The 10,092-nt window shown below is 44.3% G+C and overlaps 1 pseudogene; it reads left to right on the top strand.

Annotated features, from left to right (window-relative positions):
* The first annotated feature begins 570 nt into the window (after positions 1-570).
* Positions 571-1,373, top strand: LOC144221994 (small ribosomal subunit protein uS2 pseudogene; annotated as a pseudogene).
* Positions 1,374-10,092: the final 8,719 nt, after the last annotated feature.

Below are 10,092 nucleotides of genomic sequence, written 5' to 3'. Positions count from 1 at the left end.
CTTGATGGTGTTCTTTGAAGCACAAAAGTTTTAAATTTTGATGAAGCCCAATTTATCTGTCTTCTCTTCTATCACTTGCTTTTTTGTGTCCTAAGAAATCATTGCTTAATGTGAGATGACTAAATTTATTACTGTCTTTTTTTCTAAGAGCTTTGTAGTTTTACTTTTATATTTAAGTCTATGATGATTCAATCATATTCTGTACATCATTTTATTTTAGCAGTTACCACACTGTATTCTAGTTGTGAGTCTGCCATTCCACTAGACTAGTGCTCCTCGGGAAATGGGAGTCATTTCATCATCGTATCTCCTATTACTTGGCAGTATGTTGCCAAGTTTTAGTGCTCAATTTTTATTGAGTAAATGAAAAGGAAAAAGGTTTCACATGGACTAGACAAAAACTCAAAAATAGTTTACCGAACAAAAAATATAAAGGTGAATGGAAATAATGGCTCTACAAATTTAGTGATTTTAAAGATACTTAAAGAGCACCTGACCTTTCCACGCTACTCAGGGAGGGGTCCATACAGTGTTGTTTTGCATTCCCGTCATTAAGGCGAAACTTTCACAATGTCTGCAGCCCTTGATGTCCTACAAACGAAGGAGGAGGGTGTCCTCAAATTCCTGGCAGCAGCAACCCACTTATGTGGTACTGACCTTGACTTCCAGATGGAACAGTACTTCTACAAAACTCCCAGAACCTGGGAGATGCTTCTGCTGGCAGCTTGTGCCATTGTTGCTGCTGAAAATGGCTCATGTCAGTGACCTATCATCCCGGAATCCTGGCCAGCGAGCTGTGCTGAAGTTTGCTGCTGCTACTGGAGCCATTCCTACTGCCGGCCACCCCACTCCCGGGACCTTCACTAACAGGATCTAGGGAGCCTTCCAGGAGCCAAGACTTGTGGTGGTTACGGATTCCAGGGCTGAACACCAGCCTCTCACAGAGGCATCTTATGTTAACTCCCCTCATCACCCTGTGTAACACAAACTCTCCCTTGAGCTCCGTGGACATTGCCATGCTTTGCAACAAGGGAGCTCACTCAGTGGGTCTGATGTGATGGATGCCGGTGCAGGAAGTTCTGCATGTGCGTGGCACCATTTCCCATGAACTCATGGGAGGTCATGCCCCATCTCTACCTCTACAGAGACCCTGAGGAGATCGAAAAGGAAGAGCAGGATGCTGCCGAGAAGGCTGTGACCAAGGAGGAATTTCAGGGTGGATGGACTGCTCCAGCCCCTGTGCTCACCGGCCCTCAACCTGATGTCGCAGACTGCTCTGAAGGCGTAGCACGTGCCCCCTGTGCCTGGAAGACTGGAGCGCTCAGCCTGCCACTGAAGGCCGGTGTGTATTGTTCCGGCCACTGAATGGGTAGGAACAGCCACGGAGTGGGTCTTAAGCTGCTCCTCCACAAAGGCAAACAAAATGGAAATAAGGTTGACAGAAAATGAACATTTTCTAAATAAATAAATACATAATAAATTGCACTTGCGATGCATTAAGTAAATGCTGAGTACTAGGGATATAACTGTGAACAAGACAGAATTTAGTCTTTGTTTCTGACGCTCACATACAGGTATCCCCTGCTTTTCAAAAGCTCACGTTACACCATTTACCTTTATGAAAGATCTATTTCAGTACTTGTTTTTGACAACAAAAATAAATCCAAAGGAGGATTTTCTCAAAAGGGCAAAAAGCAAGAATAGTGCTCAGCATGTGTTTTGCAGCCAGTGGTTACAGAGGTCGTGTGCATCCCAAGCAGCGAGAGTGGCTCTGCCAAGCTCCTTCGCCTGGACCTTCCCCGGGGAGCTACACTCAGCATCTCGGCAGCAAGCCGCTTTAAACTACGGCTAGGAGCATCTGTGCTTTATCTCAATTTATTTTGTACATCTGTTAGCAAGACGTGTCCTAGGGTATCAGAAAAGCCTAAGAGAGGTTATTTTTTGGGTCTGGGGATGCTAAAAAAAATTCCGTATACATTAATGGTAATTGCTTCTTTGCCCTATGCCATTTCTACAAAAGGTTTCAAAGGAACGGTCTGCTTTCCCACAGCGGGGAGGGGCGGGCGAGACCTGTACCTGGAATGGAAGACAATAAACAAGCACCAGTGTGATGGGGTTTTTAAGACTTGCTTGGTGCAGGGGGCAATAGAAATATTCTTGGTCATTTGGAAACTAATTGTTCCACTAAAGTGAGTTTTTAAATTAAATAGATGCTTTCAAGCCTTAAAATTTTTAATTATTTCTCACTCTTTTATGGGAAAATGTTCATTGGTCTTTCAGTTTCATAAACCTATCATACTCTGGGCAGCCATAGGACTTGAGATGACCATTGCGTATGGCAAGACAGAGGCTGTCTGATTGCATCAGTGTGGGTCATCCAGGAAACATGCCAAGACAGAGTTAGAAGCATAAGAGATTTATTGGCAATAACATTTGTGAAAACTAAAGGGGAAAGAAGTCGGTAGGGAAGGCCTGCAGATCACAGTGCAGGCCTGACGCGTGAGGCAGGAAGGAAGGAGGAGCAAGCAGGCAGGAAGATCCTCAGATGAGGGTATAGTCTGAGCAGGTTCCAGCCAGCCCAGTGGAGAGCACCGGCACGCTGGGCAGAAACGGGGCGGGGGTCCCACCACTGCTGTGTCAGGGACTTGGGGCGCCCTCCGCTCACTCCTAAGATGACGGCACCTGGGGTGTAAGTGCAGCACCCACCACCCAGAGTAACTAGAGGGAGAGTGGAGTTTATGGAAATGCTGATGGTGGCAAGATCAACTTGTCAAGATCAAGTTCTGAGAGAGAGAGAGAGAGAGAGAGAGAGACAGCATGAGCAGAGGAGGGTCAGAGAGAGAGACACACACACACAGAATCTGAAGCAGGCTCCAGGCTCTGAGGTAGCTGTCAGCCCAGAGCCTGACGCAGGGCTTGAACCCACAAATCGTGAGATCATGCCCTGAGCCAAAGTCGGACGCTTAACCGACTGAGCCACCCAGGCGCCCCTAGATCAAGTTGTCTTCTGATCTCTTCTGTTTTCTCAGTAAAATATGAAATGAAATCATCAGGAGTGTGGATAGTACAATGAATTTTGAGGAGAGAATGGGGTAAAACTGGGAGGGTGAATGGATTAGGGGAACATCACCAGATGACAGAACCTTCTGGAGACTTGTAGACATAAATTCTGAGTGAAACTTGTAAGCAGAGTCACACACCGGTCTCCCCCTGCTTGGAAACAGGTGTGGAGAAGGCAGAGGGCTGGGGCTTGCAAGGCCAGCATGACAGTGGGGCGAGGGTGCTGAGGATGCATGTAGATGCAGGCAGGGCTCGTGAAGTGAACGGTGTGAGGGGTGGTCGTGCTCCTGTCTTCTGGCGCCCTCCAGCCTACAGTCCACCCCTTACTGCTGTGAAAGGCAAACTTCTGCAGACTGCATCCCCGAGGCTTTCTTGTGCTCTTTGTGATTCCTAGTTGACTTTGGCTGAGGTAAGGCACTGGCCAAAAATCAGAGGAGAGTTTTGGGGACTTATGGTCCCTTGATTTCTCCTTGCCTCACTGTTTCTGGGGTGGCTGTGTTGTCCTGTGACCACAACCCAATCAGGTAGCCTTTCTCTCACTGTGCCAGCTCTCCCTGAGCTCAGTGAGCTTATTCTCTCCTTGGTCTCCTCAGGCTGTTGGTGGTAATGGCTTCCCATATCCTTATCCCCAGAAGCTTCCCTATGTCTTGTTACTTTCCTCCACCTGCACACTCCTCCGTGAACAGGTCCTTCATTCAACTCTCAGCAGTTAAACCCTTCTAAACATGCCATCTATTCCTTGCCAGTCTTCTGTCAGATGCAGAGGACAGGAAAATAGTGCTAGGACCTCTGAATGGGGGTACCCATCCGGTGGAAGACAGGTGGAGTGGGACTGGTTGGCCAGGAAGGAAGTAGTCAGGGGGTGGGAAGCAGGGAGTGAGTTCAGATGTGCACTCACTGGCCGTGAGATGGTAAGGGTGTGATGAAGCGAGAGGGTGCTGAGCTGGATGTAGGAGGAGTGCCTTGGAAGTGAGAAGTCAAGGCACCAGGAGGCAAGGGTGCTTGACACACACTTTGCATGGATGTTCAGTCACCAAGCATGAGTGAAGGAGCAGAATCGGAAGGGAGCCAGGGAATGAGCCAGGTGCTAACGTCTGACATGAATGGAGTCAGAGAGCTTAGCAGATGATTGCCACAGGCGGACAGTGGGTGGTACAATTGGAGGGCAAGGGCTTCCAGAAGAGTTGGGGCTTTTGAGCGAGGGAGGAAAACTGTCATCAGCCATAAGGATCATGAAAAACACCCACTCCACCCCTGGGTTCTGTGGTACGTGAGGCGGCGGAGGGAAAAAACAGCCACCCCTTGACAAGGCACTAAGGAAAGCAGGTTTCAGTTTTCAGTTAGAGCTGTAGGCAGGTTTCTGCATAAGAGGGTGAAAAGAATATTCAGAAAGTGGTGGAAAGTGTGGAGGATTTGGCAGGCGACACAGCTGGGGTCCTAGGGGATAAAGTAGAAGGGTTTAAGGGCTGGGCGGGGGTGGCCTTTAGTTTAAGTCACTAAGGGGATAAACAGGGTCATGTGGGGAAGGGGAAATGGTGACAGATGGATGACACTGGAGGCTTGCTTCCTGAGGGTACCAAGGTGGAAAGTGTTCTTACGCATGATGGAATTATCCTGATGGTCTTTTAAGGGAACTGGGGAATCTACTCTAATTTTAACTTCCTTTTTAGGATTAAGGAGATTATAAGGAGGGGTGGCTGCCACTAAATCCTCCAAGGGTGGATTATGGTAGTGGGGAAAGTGGTCTTACCAAGGCCCTTGGGGCTCTGGAGGCTTCTTTTAAGGCTTCTTTTAAGCAGATGGGTTGCGCAGGTGTGTCCCACTCTGGGGGCCATTGCGTGTTCGGCACAGTGCTGACTACAGTGTGTACAGGAACCACATTTTGGGTAAGTGATTTTTTGGCAAATATACCTTGGGCCCTCAGTTGCTGGGATTCTCAGGATATTTTCAATAATTTACAAAAGGACTAAAGGCAGATTATGTGGATTTGGATCTATCTAGGAAAATGTTTGGCATAGAGTTGCTGTAGTTTTGAGAAACATGAAAGAAAGAGAAAGATGATCTTTGCCCTCAAAGAGGTTATCTCTATTTGGCGGTAAAAGACCTAAACAGGGATGAGAAAACACTCCTGAGATGATGTGAAAGTAACATGCAAGAAAGTGCCTGACTGAGTGAGAAGGAAAGCGGGACTGTTGCGTTTTGGCTCCGCCTCCATGACAACAGGATGAAGGATGAGCAACTATTTGTTGCAAGCCTACTGTGTTCCAGGGAGTTTGCTCTCACACAGATTATGTCATTCACAAAAACCCTGTGAAATGGATGTTATTATTTTATTTTTTAAACTTTTTTAACGTTTATTTTTGAGAGAGAGAGTGAACAAGCATGAGTGGGGGAAGGGCAGACAGAGAGGGGGACAGAGGATCTGAAGTGGGCTCTTCACTGACAGCAGAGAGCCCAATGTCGGGCTCAAACCCATGAACCATGAGATCATGACCTGAGCTGACGTCAGATGCTTAACTGGCTGAGCCACCCAGGCACCCTAGGTGTTCTTATTTTAATTTAAAAATGGGGAAACTGGGGCTCAGAGAGCTTAAGTCATTTGCCCAAAGTCACAGGGCTAGTAATCTGTTTGCCAAACCCACTCTTGTTTCATGTAAGTACTCCTCCAGGGACTTCACTTACCAGAAGGATGTTGAACTTCCAGAGAACAATGATTGCCAACCTAATCCTTTCCAGACTATAGTTCCAGCCCTCACAGAAACACAGCACATTTTTAAAGTTTGTTTTAGAGAGATGGGCAGAGACAGAAGGAAAGAATCCCAAGCTCAGAGCCCATGCTGTCAGCACAGAGTCCAATGCGGGACTCGATCTCACAATCAACATGAATCTGCCTAGGACATGAGATTATGACTCTAGAAGCTTCAGGGGCCCAAGGTGGACTTTATCCCCTTTAACTTATTTACCCGATTTAACTGTACTTAACCTCACTATATTTAACACATTGAGGGCCTGAGTCAAAGGTTCTCTGGTAGAAGAGAGATCAGTTCCAGAGAGTGGTGAATGCAGATTATCAGCAGCATGAGCATGAGTGAATGAGCATAATAGAAGATGGGATGACTTGTTTCTTGGTAACAAGAAAGTAAATACTTCCAAGAAATGTAGCTTTGAAGAGGAAGAAAAAGCAGGGTATGTAACTAAGGAGGAATAAGGGAGCCACGGTAGATTCTGAATGATGTAACAGTTTTTCATGTTCAGATGACAAGAAGGAGGGATGAGAGGGAGAGGCTGACGACTGTGGGGAAATGGGAAGAGATGGCAATGATGGACTGAGGTCTTTGTGGTAGAGAGAACATAGATAGAGGATTAACTTTACAAAGGAGGGGACACCAGTTTTCACCCCGAAAGGAAGGAGGAAAGGTCAGTAGGGACAAGGCAGTCACGGATCTGTGAGTGGACGTTGCCCTGCTGGGGTGGTGAGATCAGGAGAAGCAGTGTAAGGAAGACCGGGAGCCAGATTCCTCTTCGGAATGAATGAATGGGGGGGAGGAGAACAAATAGCAATAAGGGTAGAGAGAAAGATGGCTGAAGGGGCAGGGTTTTGTTTTTGTTTTTTGCTGTTTTTTGTTTTTGTTTTTGTTTTCCAGGGGTTGGGTGGCTCTGTAGTGGTTTGGAGAGGGAGGAGACTGTCAGCCCCACGTAAGGGGCTGAAGGGGATTGGTGGTTTGAGGGAAGGGCTATGATATAGCCAAAGCAACTGATGAAGAGAATGTTTGATGGAACAGTCGAGGATGTAGGGGATCTTATTTATGATGGAATGGATAACTCTTCTAGTTGCAAGTGACTGAAAAGAGGATTTAGTGGGTTGAAAGTTAACAGATTGAAGAAGAAAAAAACAAAAAGTCTTAGAGAGTCGGAGTGCTGTTGTGGACATTAGAAACTAGAACCAGGTATTTGACCTCATCGGGACTCTCAACTTATCTCCTTTTTACTGTCTTCTGTTTCAGCTTGGCTTCACTTTTCCCCATTATACATGGACTTTATTTACATGGTAGAGAACATGGTCCCTTGGAAGATCCATCAGAATAATCCCAAGAAAAGACCCAGACTAGTCTGGCTTGGTAGCATGATCATCCCCGGGTCCATTTTTGTGGCCCATTGTGGTCACCCACTTTTCCCCATGGGTAGGGTAAGTGAGTTTATTACTGAAGGGTGTAGAGGAAGGGCTGTTGGGCAAATTAGAACATGAACCACCACAGGTCTTTCAGAGAACATGGTGTAAAGGTTCTGGAGGTAGAGGAACAGCAGGAAGTGGTTGGATTGGGGGAGAAAAACCCAATAGCAGCATGAGCATGAGTGAATGAGCATGATAAAGGATGAGGTGACTTGTATTTGAGGCAATGGTCAAGGGCTGTGGAGATGCGTATAGTAAGGGTTTTGGGAATAATCTCAGCAGGCACGATAGACAAGGGGGTCTTAGTTTGAATTTGTTGTGCTTTCAAGAGGGTCCCAGGTCTCAGGAACAGATAGGAAGATGGTTGTAGGTAAGCAGTTCCTCGGGAGGTTGTTACATTTGGGAGATGCTTCATAAACCAAATGGGCAATTACATCTGCCTAGCAGGCCATCCAAGAGATCACCTTCATCTGAGGAGAGTGAAATAACGAAAGCATCTTTCTGTGCAAAATGCTTTCTTAAACTGCTCCTAACATTAGGTCTTGTGCCTCAGGGAGTTTGTGACTGGTTGAACTGAGTGGGTATCTTGGATCCATCAAAAATGGTATAGGGCTTAGCGCCTCATAGACACAAGGTCCTGGGGTGGTGGCCAAGGATTCTTTGGACCTGTTTTCTTGTTTTGTCATCCTGTGTGCTCTCAGACAAAGCTTACGTCAGGGATGAATACAACTAAAATGTATATATTTTGTTGCAGCCTCCCAAGTGCTACTGATAATATTAATTTTAACCTCATATCAACGTAGAACCTAATGTTATGCCTATTTCAAATGATGAAACAGAGGCTCAGCAAAATGACTTGTTTAAGATTTTTTACAACTATTAAATTTTAACTCCCAAGATGAAAAATGTGCATTTTATCTTATAAAAATCTCATAATCTTATGTAAGATGTTACCAAAGAGTAAATTTGGTGTTTCGTGAAGCTTAATTGGTATAAATCAAAGTGAAATAGTCATGAGGACTATGCAAATATATTCTGTTAATAATAACAACAACAAAAATGACAGCAACTGGTATTTATTGGGTACCAAGCACTATGCTAAACACTATGGATATTTAATACTCATAACAACGGATTGAGTTAGGTACTGTTACCATTCCTTTTCTATAGATGAGGAATTGATCGGACAAATACTGTTACTATACCATAACTGGTACCACCACCACCACCATGATGAATGGAAACAGGAATAGAATGCATACAGAGAAATCAGTAGTTTCTTTTAATTTGGGGCATGAGGACGAGACTGGGGAAAATAGAAAGAGGTTGATCCCTGAGACTGTCTAAGACAAATGTCCAGTTTTGTCCCTGTGAAACAAGGCATTTTTATTTCCTCGGCAATTTATCGCTTCTTCTGAGATCACTCATAATCACCGGCATTTTCCTAGGTCTTCAGATTGCATCTACATCCTCAAATTAGAACATAAATATTGTCCTGCTAAGTGGAGGGGGATTAAAAGAATTGGGCGATCAAGGACTAGTTCAGCTTGGGACGTGGAAGAATAGTGATGCTATTTACCCAAAGGGTGAGTTGGGAGAGGGCGGTAATCAGGAATATGAAATTGTAGATTGTATTGAGTTTCTTCACATTGATGTGTGGCCTTTGGGAGAGAGCCAAATGAAGAGTTTCTGCAGTTAGCAAAGGATTTAGGCCTGGGGCTTTAGAGAATGGTTCAAGCTCAAGCATACATCTGGAAATTGTTCAGCATGATGGTAATGGTTAACACCACTAAAATGGATTACATCTTTGAGGTGGTGAATAAAAAGAAAGAAGAACAATGTATTTAGTCTGGAGAGTGCCCTTAGTAAAGAGATTGGAAAGGGGATCAGGAACTTAATTATGTGCATGGAATTTAATAATGATTTTCAGAGTGCCTTTCAAACAGTAATTTCCTATGAAGCTTCCATACAACCTGAATGATGAAACTTTTAAGCCCACCAGATTCTTTTGCTCTATAATCCCAATAAGTGATTTATTTTAGGCTAAAATGTCCTCGCAAGGAATGTACTGGTCCAAAGGATAGTATTATTATAAGTTATTTCCTCTGAAGTTGAAATTCATTAAAAAATACTGAACCAGACAAGCAATGAAATGGGGGAAAGAAAAAGAGAATAATTATGTTAAAGAACTGAATTTTAAGAAAAATTGCATTAAGACCAACTTCCAGGAAGTCAAGGCAAAAAGTGAACATGGTGAATTATCTAGACATCATCTCATGTACAGTCTTTGAAGCATGGTTAATTATTAGTATCGCATGGATTCTCTCTCACCTGGAGATTCTCATGAATGGGTCTTACATGGGGTCTGGGAGGCATGTATGTTTAAAAATTTCCCCAGGCGATTTTGGTATTAGCCAAATTTGACGAACACTAGTCTAATAAAGAAAGCATAGCAGTTCATAGAAGAAAAAACCTGTTATCTAGCTCTGAAATCTGAAAGGGATTTTGTTCCTTGGATACCATAGAACACTGAAAAATAAAATAGACAATGTCCTTGATAGATAGCACTAAAAAAAAAGAGATTTTATTTGTATGTATCTCACAGTTATGACNAACCCAATACTAAATTAGAATTATGTTGGTATAAGAAAAGAATCATCTGGGTTGATAGAAGAAATTATATTCCTTCGTCCTCTTTAGAAATTCTGATTCAGTAAACCTGGCAGGGCCCAGAAATGTGCATTTGTAGTAAGCGCCCCAATTGATAGTGATCCAAGTGGTCCAAGAGAATAGATGACTAAGAGTATTCCTGCGAGTTTCAGGTTTAGATACAAAATCTTGAGATATTTCATTTGTGATAG

This window comes from Crocuta crocuta, unplaced genomic scaffold (genome assembly GCF_008692635.1).
Source record: "Crocuta crocuta isolate KB4526 unplaced genomic scaffold, BGI_CrCroc_1.0 scaffold141, whole genome shotgun sequence".
NCBI classification, from domain to species: Eukaryota; Metazoa; Chordata; class Mammalia; order Carnivora; family Hyaenidae; genus Crocuta; species Crocuta crocuta.
Note: the sequence above shows the minus strand (reverse complement) of the source record. Positions and strands in the feature narration are given on the sequence as shown.